The sequence below is a fragment of the Phocoena sinus genome, chromosome 8 (genome assembly GCF_008692025.1).
Source record: "Phocoena sinus isolate mPhoSin1 chromosome 8, mPhoSin1.pri, whole genome shotgun sequence".
Lineage (NCBI taxonomy): Eukaryota > Metazoa > Chordata > Mammalia > Artiodactyla > Phocoenidae > Phocoena > Phocoena sinus.
Genome location: NC_045770.1, coordinates 8,149,267 through 8,168,159, shown reverse-complemented (window position 1 = coordinate 8,168,159; position 18,893 = coordinate 8,149,267).

Here is an 18,893-nt window from a genome sequence, read left to right as displayed (position 1 = left end):
TATTTCCATTATTGGCTTATTAGTTATGCCCCTTTTCTGGAATATTTTTAGTGGTTGTTCTTTTGGTATAAATCTTTAATTTATCACAGCTTACCTTAAAATAAGTAAGAATTAAAATACTTGAAAAGTTTCTTTTGATGTCAAGATTTTCTCTTTATCTTTGGTTTTAAGCAGTTTAAGATGATGAAGATAGTGGTGTTTATGGTATTCATTCTGTTTGAGATTCTTTCAGCTTCTTGGATCTGTGTTTTGATTTTTTTTTATTATTTTGGGAAAATCTTGGCCATAATTATGTCTTTTTAAAAATTAATTAATTTATTTTTGGCTGCCTTGGGTCTTCATTGCTACACACAGGCTTTCTCTAGTTGCAGAGAGTGGGGCCTACTCTTTGTTGCGGTGCACGTGCTTCTCATTGTGGTTGTTTCTCTTTGTTGCAGAGTGTGGGCTCTAGGCATGTGGGCATCATTATTTGTGGCACATGGGCTCACTAGTTGTGGCTTGCGGGCTCTAGAGTGTGGGCTCAGTAGTTGTGGTGCATGGGCTTAGTTGCTCTGCAGCATGTGGGATCTTCCTGGACCAGGGCTCGAACCCATGTCCCCTGCATTGGCAGGCAGATTCTTAACCACTGCACCACCAGGGAAGTGATGGCTATTATGTCTTTAAGTACATATTCTGTCTCATTTTCTCTTTCTTCTCCTTTTGGGTACCAACTACAAATTGGAACCTGACATCTACCTCTACACAGATGAAATTATGAGTTGCTGCAGCTGCTGACCTTCAATATCTCCTGAAAGGATTTCAGGGTGGCAAGCAGGAATGAGGCACTCTGTGCTCTGGGAAAAACTGGCAGAACAGGTCTTTAGATAGATATTTTCGTGAGAAGATTTTATGAGCCCAATTCCTGTGTCTCCTCATATCTAGAAAAGCAGTAAAATCCTTCATGGTGACATCTGCTCCTCATGACTAGCAGCGACCTTATGCAAAAAAATATGCACTTGATTGCATATACTCCCCCTTCACCAAAATCACATATATGCTGACCTCTCCCCTACTTCTTTGGAGCAGTTTCTCAGTTATCTGAAATGCTGTCTCCTGGGCTATAGTCCTCATTTTGTCCCAAATAAAACTAACACAAATAAAACTTAACTACTACTACTTCTCCTTCTCCTCCTCCTCCTCCTTAAGATGGTGATGATGAAAATGATGTCTCTTCATGCATCAATCTGAATAATTTCTCTTTCTCAATCTTCAAGTTTACTGATTATTTCCTCAGCTGTATTGAGTCTATTTATGAGCCCATCACAGTAATTAAAAAAATATATTTACTTATTTATTTATTTTACATTTTTGGCTGCATCAGGTCTTAGTTGCAGCATGCAGGCTCTTCGTTGTGGCATGCAGGCTTCTCTAGTTGTGTCACGTGGGTTCTGTACTTGTGGCATGTGGGCTCTCTAGTTGTGGCATGCGGGCTTAATTGCCCCATGGCATGTGGGATCTTAGTTCCCCAACCAGGGATTGAACCCACGTACCCTGCATTGGAAGGCAGATTCTTAACCACTGGACCACCAGTGAAGTACCTGAGCACATCACAGTAATTCTTTACCTCTGATATTGTGTAATTTTATATCTAGCATCTCCATTTGACTTAGATTTTATTTCTCCTTTCAAATTCTTCATCTATTCATGCATGTTGTCTAACTTTTCCACTCACTCATTTAACCTATTAACTATAATTATTTTAATGTCCCTGGTTAATGTTTCCTATATCTAAGCCATCGTTAATCAGTAACTGATTATTCTATTTCTTGACAGTGGGTTGTTTTCCTTTTTTGTTTTTGTAACTCTTTATCAAATGCTTGACATTTTAGTGTTAGTAGAGAATGAGATAAATAGTACTGAAACCTGGAAATGGACATGCTTCTATTTTTGAGTCCGTCTAGTCAGGAATTGTGACAGGTTACTTTTTCTTGTTGCTACCATTACTTTCTATGTGCCACAGGCTTCAAATTCCTCCAGTGATGGGTTGTTGTATTCTCATGCTTAGGCGGGTGTCAGGGTTGCTGGAGTGTTCTTCTTTGTGTTCGTGCTCCCCACTCAGCATTTACACTTCCTTGCATTCCTGCACAATAGATGAGGTCCCTCTCCAAGCTTATACTCCTGTGGGGAGGAAAAATAATTTTCCTTTTACCTTCTAGGTTCTTGGCTAAGACCCTCCTGTAATAAAAGATACATTAACAGGAGAAAAGCAAACAGAAGTTTAATAGCATGCATACCTCCTATACACATGAGAGATACCCAGGAAAACTGAGTAATTCCCCAAAGTGACTCAAGTCACCACCATCTCCATGTAAATACCATCCCCAGCTAAAGACAAAAGAAGATTTGGGGGTGGGGGAAAATGAGTTACGGGATGTTACCAGGAAAAAGCCCAGTAAACAAGGGTAAGGTTGTTATGCAGATTTAAGTCATTGCCTTCTCCATTGACAGTTGTTAGAGATTTAGTCACCCTCTTCTTCCTGGTACAGGGAGGGAGATGCCCTTACAAATGGAGGTTTCCCTTATAAATGTAAATGTCTCTTACAAAAGTGTAACTTTAATTCAGTTTTCTGAGCTTCTCCTTTGCCTGCTGTTTCTTAAAAATAACCATCCTAAAATAATCCTTATGCTAAAAAGGCATATTTTGGGGTGGGATATTCTCCCCATCACTCCTCTCAGCATTATAATGCTGCTGCTTGTTATTTGGTGCTAAGCTTGTGCTTACAACCTAAGAATTCTCTGTTGCCCTGGTTCAGCTGCAATCTTAGGCTATCTTCTTATGCCTGGGCCTCAGAGGCAGGGCTTTTTTAGTATATTCCTGCCCCTGCTTTGTGCCTTGTTCTGTGGTTAGTCTTCGGTGATAGTCTTTGACCATCTCAAAGATGTAAAGGTTTTTCATTTTTTTCCTATTCTTATTCCAGCCACCATATGAATTCCTCTGTGCCCTTAAATCAATAGGATTTTCTGTCCCTCCTTCAGTAATTTAAGACATTTGCTTCAGAGCAAAAAGTGCCCAAGGAAATTAAGTGAGGCTTACTGCCTTCAGAAGCTGCTGATGAGTTTTTGCAAGTCTGCAAGGCTGTGGGGTGGAGGGTGAGGCTCTGGATTGCTCTGCCCGCAATCTTTCTCATTAGCCCTGGCTAGACATCTCTGGAATAGAGGTTGCAACTGCCAACAATAACAACAACAAATGCAGAAGGCTGCAAATAAGAAAAGAGTTTATTTGGGGTCTTAAGAATCGCAGTTCAGGAGACATAGATTCAGGCAAAACTGAAAGAGTGTTCCAGGGAAGAGAAAGAAAGACTCAGGGGCTTACAAAGGCAAAAGCCACGAGGCTATGTTCTGACAGAGGAAGGAAATATTTGTCCTTGAGGGACGGCTGTCACAAGTTGTTTCAGATGAAGTGTCCATAAGTATACTGATGTTCTGGATGCCTTTGTCAGAACAATAAATGGTCAAAGAGTCAGATTCCACCCAGGCTGAGACGTGCAAAAGTCACACTTCCTCAGTGCCCTCCAGGCTCCATTTTGGAGAGCCCTCCTAGCAATAACAATTCCATTTTGATTTTCCTTGCACACAATTAAGTGCAAAATACACTTGGGTCTGAGGCCCTCATTCATTTCAAACTGACACTCAAGTTCTCACTTGTTTTTTTAATACTTGTTAAAAGCTTAGCTAATCCACTCTTATAATTTTATGCTTTAATCTGTTTTTATGGAGGCTACCTCTTTCCTTTATGCTCTGCCATAAATGATCAAGACTGTATGTCTACTCATACCTACCACTACCACCCATTTAATCAACCTGTCCTTAAGTTGGAACTGGACCTTTAAAAACATATTTTGGCCTTTTTAGAGGCCTATTTGGGGCCATATCCTGGCCTTCATAAACAAACTAAGAAGAAATGGTTTTCTTTTACTCAGATGATTCTTCTATTCTCCAATTGTGTAGTTCCTGAGGAGTTCATGTAGAAGGAGGGGGGTGCGCCCTGCCGCTTACCTCAGCCCTGAGGGATTCAGTCCCTTGGAGCTTCTTCCTGCTTCTCTCTACAAAGAATCCAGAACAGAGGACCCTCCCAGCTCCCAGTTCATAGTGTTTACCACCCCCCACTTCCCCCCTCCCCAGCCCCCCAGATTTTGAGGGATTGTGGGCTGAACATCAAAGTCTGATTCTTTGGGAAAAGAAAATAAACATTGACTGCTGTCATAACAGACTACAAAAGGTAAAACATGGCCAAACCATGGCTATGGGATGCAGGGAAAGACCATCACGGATTCTCACTGGGTAAGAGAGGTCTGTGAAAGGGAGCAGAATACAACACCCCAAAATGTGGCACTCTGGCATACAGATTATTTTGAACTGAAGACAATCAAGGTCCAAAAGACTTAGGAAGAGCTTTTAAACTCCCCCTTGACCACCTAAAAGAATTTAGATAGAGGGCCTGGCTCAGGAAGGCAGCTATCACCAGAGATAACAAAGAGCATGGGTAGGTGGTGGGCTGGGGTGAGTTTGGCAGGGCCTATTCGTTCAGATGCCTCTCTGTGCACTGTTGTCCCTGATTGTCATAAAAAAATTTGTCTACCAAACATGCTCTTCTCCTCTTCCTGAGAATTGTCTTCCTTCCCTTTGAAGCTCCAGATTGCTATCCCTTCTCTTTAGCTCCTGACGGCCTATAGGCCTCAATTGCCTGGGAGTATTGGAACCTCTTATGTCTATGTGAGGCTCTGTACATATAAAATCAAATTTGTTTTTCTCTTGTTAATCTGTCTTATGTTTATTTAATTAATAGATCAGCCAAAAGAAGTTAGAAGCGTAGAGGAACTCCTCCCCTACCCCCCATATATTTAGTGACCTTGAAGGGATTAACTTCACTGGCTGGACACTGCTCCCTTTTGAGGCTGCTGCAGCTGTGAGATCCTGGGACCTCAGCACAAGGAATAAATTCTTACCATGTCAGTCTCCCAGTTCTCTGCCTGAAAGGTCCAGTGGGAGCAAGGGTGGTGAGAGTCCTTTTTCTTACTTCCCTTTCCTAAATTTAGATTAACAGGAGAAAATATTTGTGGAAATAGTTCCTCGTGTATAGTGAGTTTGGTAAAGATTTGTTACTCTTGGGTTTTATTGACCTGTTTCCTCTCAGAGATGAACTGTTTTTCTTTGTCTCTGTTTGTTGTATCATTTGTCATAAGGAGGAAAACCATAGGATAGAACGCAGGCATGGACCCTATAAGACTGCTGTTTGAGCAGGCCCCGCAGACTGCTGAGTTCTCACCAGATTGGCATCTGTCTAGACAAACTTTGCTGTGGGTTAATGTGGTTGAGGCACAGGCTGTTAATAAGGGACATCTTGGAAGCTGCAAAATTAGTGAGCATGGGTTGAGCACTTTAAAGCACTTTAAAGACTCCCATATTAGAAAAAGTTGGTCATAGAATGGGTTAGATTGACACAAGATCACCCACCAACCTCCAGAAAATGTTCAAGCAGTGAGGCACTCTGTAAAACATCACATAATCCTCAACTCAGTGGCACATTCCTGTCAGGAATTGCTTTGCCTCCAAGAGACCCAAGGCTTACCTAAACCAGTTCATGTGCATATATATATTTAAAAAAAAAAGAATGAGGATTTCCTTTCATCCTTTTATCTTACAATTTTTTAAAATTTATTTTTCATTGAAGTATAGTTGATGTACAATATTGTTACAGATGTACAATATACTGGTTCACAATTTTTAAAGGTTATACTCCATTTATAGTTATTATAAAATATTGGCTATATTCCCCATGTTGTACAGTATATCCTTGTAGCTTATTTTATATATAATAGTTTGTACTTCTTAACCCCGTATATTGCTCCTGCCCCCTTCCCTCTCCCCACTGGTGACCACTAGTTCCTTCTCTATATCTGTGTGTCTCTTCTGTTTTATTCACTAGTTCATTGTATTTTTTAGATTCCACATATAAGTGATGTCATACAGTATTTGTCTTTCTCCAACTTATTTTACTAAGCATAATACCCTCCAAGTCTGTCCATGTTGCTGCAAATGGAAAATTTTTATTCTTTTCTATCACTGAGTAGTATTCCATTGTATACTTATACCATATCTTCTTTACCCATTCATCTGCTGATGTACCCTTAGGTTGCTTCCATAGCTTAGCAATTGTACGTAATGAAGCTATGAACATTGTGGTGCATGTATCTTTTAGAATTAGTGTTTTATTTTTCTTCAGATATATGTATGTATATATATCCAGGAGTGGAATAGCTGGGTCTTATGGTAGTTCTATTTTTAGCTTTTTGAGCTTTTTCCATACTGTTTTCCACAGGGGCTGAACCAATTTGTATTCCCATCAGCAGTGTATCAGTGTTCCCTTTTCCCCATATGCTCACCAACATTTGTTATTTGTATTCTTTTCTTTTTTTTTAGGGTTTTAAAAAATTAATTTTAGAATTTTAATTATTTTTTATACAGCAGGTTCTTATTAGTTATGTATTTTATACATATTAGTGTAGACATGTCAATCCCAATCTCCCAATTCACCCAACCACCACCACCCCCGCTGCTTTCCCCCTTGGTGTCCATACGTTTGTTCTCTACATCTGTGTCTCTATTTCTGCCCTGCAAACCAGTTCATCTGTACCATTTTTCTAGGTTCCACATACATACATTAATATACTATATTTGTTTTTCTCTTTCTGATTTACTTCACTTTGTATGACAGTCTCTAAGTCCATCAATGTCTCTACAAATAACCCAATTTCGTTCCTTTTTATGGCTGAGTAATATTCCATTTTATATATGTACTACTTCTTCTTTATCCATTTGTCTGTTGATGGGCATTTAGGTGTCTTCCATGACATGGCTATTGTAAATAGTGTTGCAATGAACACTGTGGTACATGACTCATATTGAATTATGGTTTTCTCTGGGTATATGCCCAGTAGTGGGATTGCTGAGTCATATGGTAGTTCTATTTTTAGTTTTTTAAGGAACCTCCATACTGTTCTCCATAGTGGCGGTATCAATTTACATTCCCACCAACAGTGCAAGAGGGTTCCCTTTTCTCCACACCCTCTCCAGCATTTACTGTTTGTAGATTTTCTGATGATGCCCATTCCAACTGGTGTGAGGTGATACCTCATTGTAATTTTGATTTGAATTTCTCTTATAATTAGTGATGCTGAGCAACTTTTCATGTGCTTCTTGGCCATCTGTATGTCTTCCTTGGAGAAATGTCTATTTAGGTCTTCTGCCCACATATGGATTGGGTTATTTGTTTCTTTAATATTGAGCTGCATGAACTGTTTATATGTTGTGGAGATTAATCCTTTGTCTGTTGCTTTGTTTGCAAATACTTTCTTCCACTCTGAGGGCTGACTTTTCATCTTTATAGTTTCCTTTGTTGTGCAAAAGCCTTTAAGTTTCATTAGGTCCCATTTGTTTGTTTGTTTTTATTTCCATTACTCTACGAGGTGGGTTAAAAAAGATCTTGCAGTGATTTATGTCAGAGTGTTCTTCCTATGTTTTCCTCTAAGAGTTTTATAGTGTCTGGTCATACATTTAAGTCTCTAACCCATTTTGAGTTTATTGCTGTGTATGGTGTTAGGAAGTGTTTTAATGTCATTCTTTTACATGTAGCTGTCCAATTTTCCTAGCACCACTTATTGAGGAGGCTGTCTTTTCTCCATTGTATATCCTTGCCTCCTTTGTCATAGATTAGTTGACCATAGGTGCGTGGGTTTATCTCTGGGCTTTTTATTCTGTTCCATTGATTTATACTTCTGTTTTTGTGCCAGTACCATATTGTCTTGATTACTGTAGCTTTGTAGTATAGTCCAAAGTCAGAGAGTCTGATTCTTCCAGCTACATCTTTTTCCCTTAAGATTGCTTTGGCTGTTCAGAGTCTTTGTGTCTCCATACAACTTTTAAGATTTTTTGTTCTAGTTCTGTAAAAAATGCCATTGGTAATTTGATAGGGGTTGCATTGAATCTGTAGATTGCTTTAGATAGTATAGTCATTTTCACAGTATTAATTCTTCCAATCCAAGTACATGGTATATCTATCCATCTGTTTGTATCATCTTTAATTTCTTTCATCAGTTTCTTATAGTTTTCTGCATACAGGTCTTTTGTCTCCCTAGGTAGACTTATTCCTAGGTACTTTATTCTTTTTGTTGTAATGGTAAATGGGAGTATTTCCTTACTTTCACTTTCAGATTTTTCATCATTGGTGTATAGGAATGCAAGAGATTACTGTGCATTAAATTTGTATCCTGCAACTTTAACAAATTCATTGACTAGCTCTAGTAGTTTTCTGGTGGCATCTTTAGGATTCTCTATATATAGTATCATGTCATCTGCAAACAGTGACAGTTTTACTTCTTCTTTTCCAATTTGTATTGATTTTATTTCCTTTTCTTCTCTGATTGCCATGGCTAGGACTTCCAAAACTATGTTGAATAATAGTGGTGAGAATGGACATCCTTATCTTGTTCCTGATCTTAGAAGAAAGGCTTTCAGTTTTTCACCATTGAGAATGATGTTTGCTGTGGGACTGTCATATATGGCCTTTATTATGTTGAGGTAGGTTCCCTCTGTGCCAACTTTCTTGAGAGTTTTTATCATAAATGGGTGTTGAATTTTGTCAAAAGATTTTTCTGCATCTATTGAGATGATCATATGGTTTTTCTTCTTCAATTTGTTAGTATGGTGTATCACATTGATTTGCACATACTTGGATAAATCCCACTTGATCATAGTGTATGATCCTTTTAATGTATTGGATTTTCTTTTTGCTAGTATTTTGTTGAGGATATTTGCATTGATATTCATCAGTGATGTTGGTCTGTAATTTTATTATTTTGGAGTATCTTTGTCTGGTTTTGGTATTAGGGTGATGTGGCCTCATAGAATGAGTTTGGGAGTGTTCCTTCCTCTGCAATTGTTTGGAAGGATTTGAGAAGGATGGGTGTTAGCTCTCCTCTAAATGTTTGATAGAATTCACCTGTGAAACCATCTGGTCCTGGACATTTGATGTTGGAAGATTTTTAATCACAGTTTCAATTTCATTACTTGTGACTGGTCTGTTCATATTTTCTATTTCTTCCTGGTTCAGTCTTGGAAGGTTATTCATTTCTAAGAATTTGTCCATTTCTTCCAGGTTGTCCATTTATTGGCATAGAGTTGTAGTAATCTCTTATGATGTTTTGTATTTCTGTGGTGGCCATTGTAACTTCTCCTTTTTCATGTCTAATTTTATTGATTTGAGTCCTCTCCCACTTTTTCTTGATGAGTCTGGCTAATGGTTTATCAATTTTGTTTATCTTCTCAAAGAACTAGCTTTTAGTTTTATTGATCTTTGCTATTGTTTTCTTTGTTTCTATTTCATTTCTGCTCTGATCTTGCTTATTTCTTTCCTTCTACTAACAAACATTGGATTTTGTTTGTTCTTCTTTCTCTAGTTCCTTTAGTTGTAAGTTTAGATTGTTTATTTGAGATTCTTGAGGTAGGATTGTATTCCTATAAACTTCTATTTTAGAACTGCTTTTGCTGCATCATATAGGTTTTGGATCATTGTGTTTTCGTTGTCATTTGTCTCTAGGTATTTTTTGATATCCTCTTTGATTTCTTCAGTAAATTCTTGGTTATTTAGCAACATATTATGTAGTCTCCATGTTGTTGTGTTTTTTATGTTTTTTTCCATGTAACTGATTTCTAATCTCATAGCATTGTGGTCAGAAAAGATGCTTGCTATGATTTCAATTTTCTTAAATTTTCTGAGGCTTGATTTGTGACCCAAGATGTGGTCTATCCTAGAGAATGTTCCATGTGCACGTGAGAAGAAAGTGCAATCTGCTGTTTTTGGATGGAATGTCCTATAAATATCAATTAAATCCATCTGGTCTATTTTGTCATTTAAAGCTTGTGTTTCCTTGTTAATTTTCTGTTTGGATGATCTGTCCAATGGTGTAAGTGAGGTGTTAAAGTCAACCAGTATTAATATGTTACTGTTGATTTCCTCTTTTGTAGCTGTTAGCAGTTGCCTTATGTATTGAAGTGCTCCTATGTTGGGTGCATATATATTTATAATTGTTATACCTTCTTCTTGGATTGATCCCTTGATTATTATGTATTGTCCTTCCTTGTTTCTTGTAACATTCTTTATTTTAAAGTCTAGTTTATCTGATATGGTTATTGCTACTCTAGCTTTCTTTTGCTTTCGTTTTGCATGGAATATCTTTTTCCATCCCCTCACTTTCAGTCTGTATGTGTCCCTAGGTCTGAAGTGGGTCTCTTGTAGACAGTATATATATATGGGTCTTGTTTTTGTATCCATTCAGTGAGCCTGTGTCTTTTGGTTGGAGCAATTAGTCCTTTCACATTTAAGGTAATTATTGATATGTACATTCCTATTACCATTTCCTTAATTGTTTTGGGTTTGTTTTTGTAGGTCCTTATCTTCTCTTGCGTTTCCCACTTAGAGAAGTTCCTTTAGCATTTGTTGTAGAGCTGGTTTGGTGGTGCTGAATTCTCTTAGTTTTTGCTTGTCTGTAAAGCTTTTGATTTCTCCACTGAGTCTGAATGAGATCCTTGCTGGGTAGAGTAATTTTGGTTGTAGTTTCTTCCCTTTCATCACTTTAAATATATCATGCCACTCCCTTCTGGCTTGTAGCATTTCTGCTGAGAAATCAGCTGTTAACCTTATGGGATTCCCTTGTATCTTATTTGTCATTTTTCCTTTGTACTTTCAATAATTTTTGTCTTTAATTTTTGTCAGTTTGATTACTATGTGTCTCAGCATGTTTCTTCTTGGGTTTATCCTGCCTGCAAGTCTCTGTGCTTCCTGGACTTGGGTGGCTATTTCCTCTCCCATGTTAGGTAATTTTCGACTATAATCTCTTCAAATGTTTTCTCAGGTTCTTTCTCTCTCTCTTCTCCTTCTGGGACCCCTATAATGTGAATGTTGTTGTGTTTTACGTTGTCCCAGATGTTTCTTAAGCTGTCTTCATTTCTTTTCATTTTTTTTCTTCTGTTCCATGGCAGTGAATTCCACCATTCTGTCCTCTAGGTCACTTATCCATTCTTCTCCCTCAGTTATTTTGCTATTGATTCCTTCTAGTATATTTTTCATTTCAGTTATTGTATTGTTCATCTCTGTTTGTTCTTTAATTCTTCTAGGTCTTTGTTAAACATTTCTTGCATCTTCTCGATGTATGCCTCCATTCTTTTTCCAAGATCCTGGATCATCTTCACTATCATGATTCTGAATTTTTTTTCTGGAAGTTTGCCTATCTCCACTTTATTTAGTTGTTTTTCTGGGGTTTTACCTTGTTCCTTCATCTGGTACATAGCCCTATGCCTTTTCATCTTGTCTCTTTCTGTGATTGCAGTTTTTGTCCACAGTCTGTAGGACTGTAGTTCTTCTTACTTCTCTGTCTGCCCTCTGATGGATGAGGCTATCTAAGAGGCTTGTGTAAGTTTCTGATGGGAGGGACTGTTGGTGTGCAGATCTCAGTAAAACTTTAATCCACTTCTCTGCTGCTCAGTGGGGCTGGGTCCCCTCCGTGTTGGTTGTTTGGCCTGAGGTGACCCAACATTGCAGCCTATCCAGCTCTTTGGTGGGGCTACTGGCAGACACTGGGAGGGCTCACACCCAGAAGTACTTCCCAGAACTTCTGCTGCCAGTGTCCTTGTCCTCATGGTGAGCCACAGCCACCCCTGCCGCTGCAGGAGACCCTGAACACTAGCAGGTATGTCTGGTTCAGTCTCCTATGGGGTCACTGCTCCTTTCCCTGGGTCCTGATGCACACACTACTTTGTGTGTGCCCTCCAAGAGTGTAGTCTCTGTTTCCCCCAGTGCTGTCAAAGTCCTGCAATCTGATTCTCTAGGAATTCCTCCTTCCATTGCCGGACCCCCAGGCTGGGAAGCCTGATGTGGAGCTCAGAACCTTCATTCCAGTGGGTGGACTTCTGTGGTATAAGTGTTCTCCAGTTTGTGAGTCACCCACCCAGCAGTTATGGGAATTGATTTTATTATGATTGTGCCCCTCCTACCATCTCATTGTGGCTTCTTCTTTGTCTTTGGATGTGGGGTATCTTTAGGGGTTAATTCCAGTGTCTTCCTATCGATGATTGTTCAGCAGTTAGTTGTGATTCTGGTGCTCTTGAAAGAGGGGGTGAGCACACATTCTTCTACTCTACCATCTTGAACCAGAAATAAAAGTTATTTTTATTCTTTTTGATGATAGCCATTCTGACAGGTGTGAGATCATATCTCATTGTGATTTTGATTTCCATTTCCCTGGTGATTAGTGATTTTGAGTATCTTTTCATGTGTCTGTTGGCCATCTGAATTTCCTCTTTGGAAAAATATCTATTCAGTTCTTCTGCCCATTTTTTAAACTTAAAAAAAACTGTTGACATATGAGCTGTTTATAAATGTTGAATATTAACCCCTTAATGGTCATATCATTTGAAAATTTTCCCATAATTCAGTAGATTTTATTATTGTTTTGTCAGTGGTTTCATTTGCCATACAATACCTTTCAATCAGGTCCATTTGTTTATTTTTGCTTTTTTTCCCCCCTCCTTGAAGAGACAGATCCAAAAATATTGCTACAATTTATGTCAATGATTGTTCTGCCTATGTTCTCTTCTAAGAGTTTTATGGTTTCTGGTCTTACATTTAGGTCCTTAATCCATTTTGAGTTTATTTTTGTATGTGGTGTTGGAGAATGTTCCAATCATTTACATGAAGCTCTCCAATTTTCCCAGCACCACTTACTGAAGAGACTGCTTTTCTCCATTGTTTATTCTTGTTTCCTTTGTCATAGATTAATTGACCATAAGTGTGTGGGTTTATTTCTGAGCTCTCTATCCTGTTTCATTGATATATGGGTCTGTTTTTTGAGCCAGTACCATACTGTTTTGATTACTGTAGTTTTTTTATTATAGTCTGAAGCCTGGAACTGTGATTCTTCAGCTCTGTTCTTCTTTATCAAGACTGTTTTAGCTAATTGGGGTCTTTTGTGTTTCCATACAAATTTTAAAATTGTTTTAGTTCTGTGAAAAATTTCATTGGTAATTTGATGGGGATTGCATTGAATCTGTAGATTGCCTTAAGTGGTACAGTCATTTTGACAATATTGATTCTTTGAATTCAAGAACACAGTATATCTCTCCATCTGTTTGTGTTGTCTTCAACTTCTTTTGTTAGTGTCTTACAGTGCTCTGACTACAGGTCTTTTACATCCTTGGGTAGATGTATCCCTAGGTATTTTATTCTTTTTGATGTGACAGTAAATGGGATTATTTCCTTAATTTCTCTTTGTGATAGTTCATTGTTAGTGTACAGAAATGCAACAGATTTTAATTAATTTGTGTATTAATTTTGTATCCTGAAACTTTACCAAATTCATTAATGAGTTCTAGTAGAGTTTTGTGTCTTCTTTAGAATTTTCTGTGCATGATATCAGGTCATCTAGAAACTGTGACAGTTTTTCTACATCCTTGCCTATTTGGATACCCTTTATTACTGTTTCTGGTCTGATTGCTGTGACTAGGATTCTAATATGTGTTGAATAAAAGGTGAATGTGGACATCCTTGTCTTGTCCCTGATCTTAGAGGAAATACTTTCATCTTTTTGTCATTGAGTGTTATGTTAGCTGTGGGCTTTTCATACATAGCCTTCATTATGGTGAGGTATGTTCCCTCTGTACCCACTTTCTGGAGAGTTTTCATCGTAAATAGATGTAGGATTTTGTCAAAAGCTTTTTCTGTATCTATTGATATGATCATATGGTTTTTATTTTTCAATTTTTGAATGTGGTGTATGCATTGATTAATTTGCAGATATGGAAAAATCCTTGCATTCCTCAGATAAACCCCACTTGATCATGGTGTATGATTCTTTTAGTGTATTGTTGGGTTTGGTTTGCTATCTCATGGAGGATATTTGCATTTATGTTCATCAGAGATATTGGCCTGTAATTTCCTTTTTGTGTGTGTGTGTGATATTTATGTCTGGTTTTGGTATCAGGGTGATGTTGGCCTCATAGTACGAATTTGGAAGTATTTCTTCCTCTGCAGTCCTTTGAATAGTTTGAGAAGGATACATGTTAACTATTCTCTAAATATTTGGTAGAATTCACCTGCGAAGGCATCTGGTCCTGGAGTTTTGTTTGTTGGGAGTTTTAAAATTACTGATTCAATTTCATTACTGTTAATTGGTCTGTTCATATTTTCTATTTCTTCCTGGTTCATGATTGGGAAATTGTACCTTTCTAAAAATTTGCTCATTTCTTCTAAGTTGTGCATTTTATTGGCATATGGTTGTTCATAATAGTCCATTATGATCATTTGCATTTCCATGGTGTTGGTTTTAACTTCTTTATAATTTCTGATTTTATTGATTTGGGCCTTCTCCCTTTGCTTTATGAGTCTGGCTAAATGTTTATCAATTTTGTTTTCAAAGAACCGCTTTTGTTTGATATTTTCCATTTTTAAAAGCCATTTATTTCTGCTGTGTTAGTTATGATTTCTTTCCTTCCACTAACATTGGGTTTTGTTTGTTCTTTTTCTAGTTCCTTTTGGTGTAAGTTTGGGTTGTCTATGATTTTTGTTTCCTGAGGTAAGCTGTATGACTATAAACTTCCCTCTTAGAACTGCTGTTGCTGTGTCCCATAGGTTTTGGATTGTGATGTTTTGATTTTCATTTGTCCCTAGTTAGATTTTGATTTCTTCTTTGATTTCCTCAGTGATATATAGTATATTGTTTAGCCCCCACACATTTGTGGTGTTTTTCCCTTGTAGTTTATTTCTAATCTCACAATGTTGTGGTGAGAAAAGATGCTTGCTATGATTTCAATTTTCTTAAATTTACTGAGGCTTGTTTTGTGGCCTAGCATGTGCTCTATCCTGGAGATTATTCCATGTGCACTTGAAAAGAACGTGTATTCTGCTTTCAGATGGAATGTTCTATATATGAATGCTCTATATATATCAATTAAGTTCATCTTGTCTAATGTGTTGTTTCCTTATTGATTTTCTGCATGATCTGTCTATTGATGTAGAGTGGCTGATAAATTCCACTACTGTTATAGTGTTACTGTTAGTTTCTCCTTTTATGTTTGTTAATATTTGCCTTATGTATTTAGGCGCTTCTATGTTGGGTGCATATATATTCACAATTGTTATATCAATTTCTTGGATTGATCCCTTGATCATTATGTAGTGTCCTTCTTTGTCTCTTGTAACAGTCTTTTTGTTTGATTTACTTTGTAAAATATTTATTTGGCTGTGCCAGGTCTTACTTGCAGCATGCAGGATCTTTGATCTTCATTGTGGAATGCGGGATCTTTTTTAGTTGTGGCATGCAGGATCTTTAGTTGCAGCATGCGAACTCTTAGTTGTGGTATGTGGGATCGATTTGCATCCTCCTGTGGGACACTTGCTGCATCTTACCTCCTTTGTGACACCTTTTGCATCTTTGTTTAAGCCATAAAAAAGGCTTATTGGTTTGAGTCACTATTGAGATTAATGTAAGATCCTACTTGTCAATGGCCAGATCATGGATGCTTTGTGTTCTGTTTTTTGGCTGCTCCACACATCTTGCAGGATCTTGGTTCCCCAAACAGGATCAAATGTGCGCCCTGGCAGTGAAAGCGCCAAGTCCTAACCACTAGACCACCAGGGAATTCCCATGGATACTTTGAATTGGCTATATTTGAATTAAAAAAATAGATTTTTAGCTTTCATTCTAAAAATTTTTTCTTATTTGGTACCTATGGAAAGACCAAATTTTTACAAGACACAAAGGACTATACTGGCTAGCCTTAGAGACTCCCTTAATAAGATGAAGGAACAGAAATTAGACTTAGAACCAAAAACTAAATTCCTCTTCTTGAAGTCCAGCCCTATCATCTCAGCAAAACCCCTTAACTCCCAAATTCCCCCTCCTTCCACAGAAAATCTCTCAAACACTCAGCTGCCTATTTTGACTTCCCTTTCTTTACAAGATTTATGAGAGTGCTCTGGCCTAATCTCCAGGCCTGGGGTATACAGGTTACTCATGTAAATACTAAAATTCAGGAATTGAATTTAGCAGAAGCACCCAAGATAGGCAGTAGGGCTTATTCTGTTGTCCCTACAACTCCTCCACTTTCCAGAGCTCTGTAAGCAGGCTCTGCCAACTTAAGGCCTTCCTATACAATGTCTTTTGTGGATGTATGCTAGACTCCCACCCAAAGAATTCATGTCCCCTGGACAGCAGCAGATTTTTAAAATTTTAATGACCCTTTACCTCCACTTTCAGAAGATACTACCAAATTCAGAGAGAAACCTAGAAAGATCAGTGGCCATTCACAACCTTGGTCACAGGGACCTTGATTAGCTGCTAGTGGGTGTTCTTCCTACTCATGATTACACTGTAGTTAACAGACAAGCAAGACAGCTCCCTGAGGAAAGCCCACACCACACAGAGGATACAGATGACCAGAATTTCTTCTAGGCCTGCCTACAAATGATCTGCTGAAGGCTAATACTGAGGGCCTGACAGAAGCAATAGTTGAGGCTTTTTTCCCCTAAGGTGAATTGGCTCAAGTTTGAATTGTGAACTCAGAAAGAACGCCTTTGTTAAAATGCTTTATACAGACTTAACAAAAGGCATACTGGCTTCAAGTCTTTGTGAAATGATTTACTAAAACATTCCAGACAAACAGCTCTAAATCCAGAACATATAAAACTTTTGATTTCCATCTTAGTTGACAGTCTCCCTGACATAAAGAAAGAAATTGAAGATAATGTAGTTGGATGGGAGGATCAGCCCCTTGATATCATTTAGGCAGCAGCCCAGTTATTTGAGAAATGAAAAGCAACTGTCCTTATCTTAAAATCCTTTGCAAAATCAGAAATGTAGCTCTAGAAAAAGTTACTATCCCCCAAAGCTCCCCTATTCATCTCAAAATGCTTGTAGATATTATAAAATATCAGGACATTGGAACAGAATTGTTCTAAAATGAAGGAAAATTTTAAGTAGTAATTATCCTAAACTTCTGATAGAGAAATATACCTCAAAACTCCTGGGAGAAAACTTTCATTCTTTTTCTGTCCTTTGAAATGTAAATCTCACCATGTCTTTAAAATGTAAACACCCCAGGAAACAGCTAAAATACAACCCATACTCATCAGAGAAGAAGAGGGGTGGAGGGGAGAGGCTTTTAAAAAATATAAACTACCATGTCCCAAATCTAGTCAGGTAAACCTAACTTATTCAAACTGTTATTTTGTAAACTAGTGAGTTTTATATTATTATAACCATCTCATGGCTAAATTTAAAAAATGAAAACTATAAGGTTTCTGTATGTCTAATCTTTATGTGTCTATATCTATCTACCTATCTATGTATCTCTCTCTCTATTGCAGATGTGTTGTATTTTCTACCTCTGAGTGGTATTGCTAAAATTAATTTGTAAAGAACTCCATTTAATTGACTTAAAAACAAACAAGTGCTATATAAATTAAGTATACTCTCAGAAGTATAGAAACTTAACCTAAATGTTTTTCAAGTTTACATGATCTGGGACAACCTATGATAAATAAAATCTAGTCAAAGATGTGAACATGTCTTGAGTTCTCAATATTGAATATAATGTTTTGATTTTACCTTGGTTTTTTAGTAAAATAAGTTCACATTATCAGTTACAAAATTTGTCAGCAAGAAAAATAGCTTGGGGTGATGGGTGACTTTGTCTCATGAAGTTATCATGGGTAATCTAAACATAATTTTTGGGAGCAAGTGATTTAGATAGGTGTAAATGGGATAAGAGTTTTTAGGTGAACTTTCTCCCACAATTATTATGTTTTATGGTACGTGTACTTAACATAGTTTCCCAAATGTTTTTGGTAACTTACATACTTAGAGTTTGTTAAGTTCAGTTAAATGATAAAAATTCACTGAATATCTAGATCAATTCTAAATAAGATAAAATACTGAAACATTAATTACTGAAAATAGATTTACCCACTTTTGATTTCCTTTTACAGAGGAACTGAAAATATTTGGATCTATTGGTTTCTATGTGTTTCATGCCACACTGAAAAACTGTACTATAAGAAAGACGTGTTTCTAGAAATTATAAAATGTGTTCATAAATTTGCCAATCTAAAGATGCTGTTCTAACAGACAGTTCATAATTGCTTATTTAGTTTTCATTAGGAATTAAGGTTTCTAAGGGTCAAGAATTCTAACGTGTAACTTTTAGTTACTACAAATAATAAGGGAAACAACTCTGTATGCAAGGAAAGTTGAATGTGGTTTTATTTTTTGTTTGTTTAGAAAAGGTATAAGGTATGGAGAAGCATTTTTATCGAGGGAAATTAAAGTGATTTTGTCCTAAATTAAATCTGGTTATTTCAGAATGGGAAGGAAGGAAATGAAGGACACACTATGGACATAGAAAGTTAAAAGGAGAGAGGAAGAAGAAATCTTTTGTGATCAAGTTGGCTAAAAATTGAACTGGCTTTATAAGGGTTATAAAATTAAGCTTTAATACCAATAGTGTAGTAAAACTGAATTTTCTTCTGCTAAAAGGACAGGTTTTTTTGATTATTGGTCTCCTCTTAAAAGAAATTTAAAGTAAGGTTTTTCTTTACTTTTTAAGTAATCTGCCTAGAAAGCAAAGATTTTAAGGTTTTTCTTTACTTTTTAAGTAATCTGCCTAGAAAGCAAAGATTTTGTTTTATCAAAATAATTTCCTGTGGTGCTTCATGTTATCTTTAGCACTAGGTCTTTGATTACTTAAATAAATGACGTCTTTGATATTAAAATAGCTAAGTTTTATTCAGAAGTATGTAACTTTCT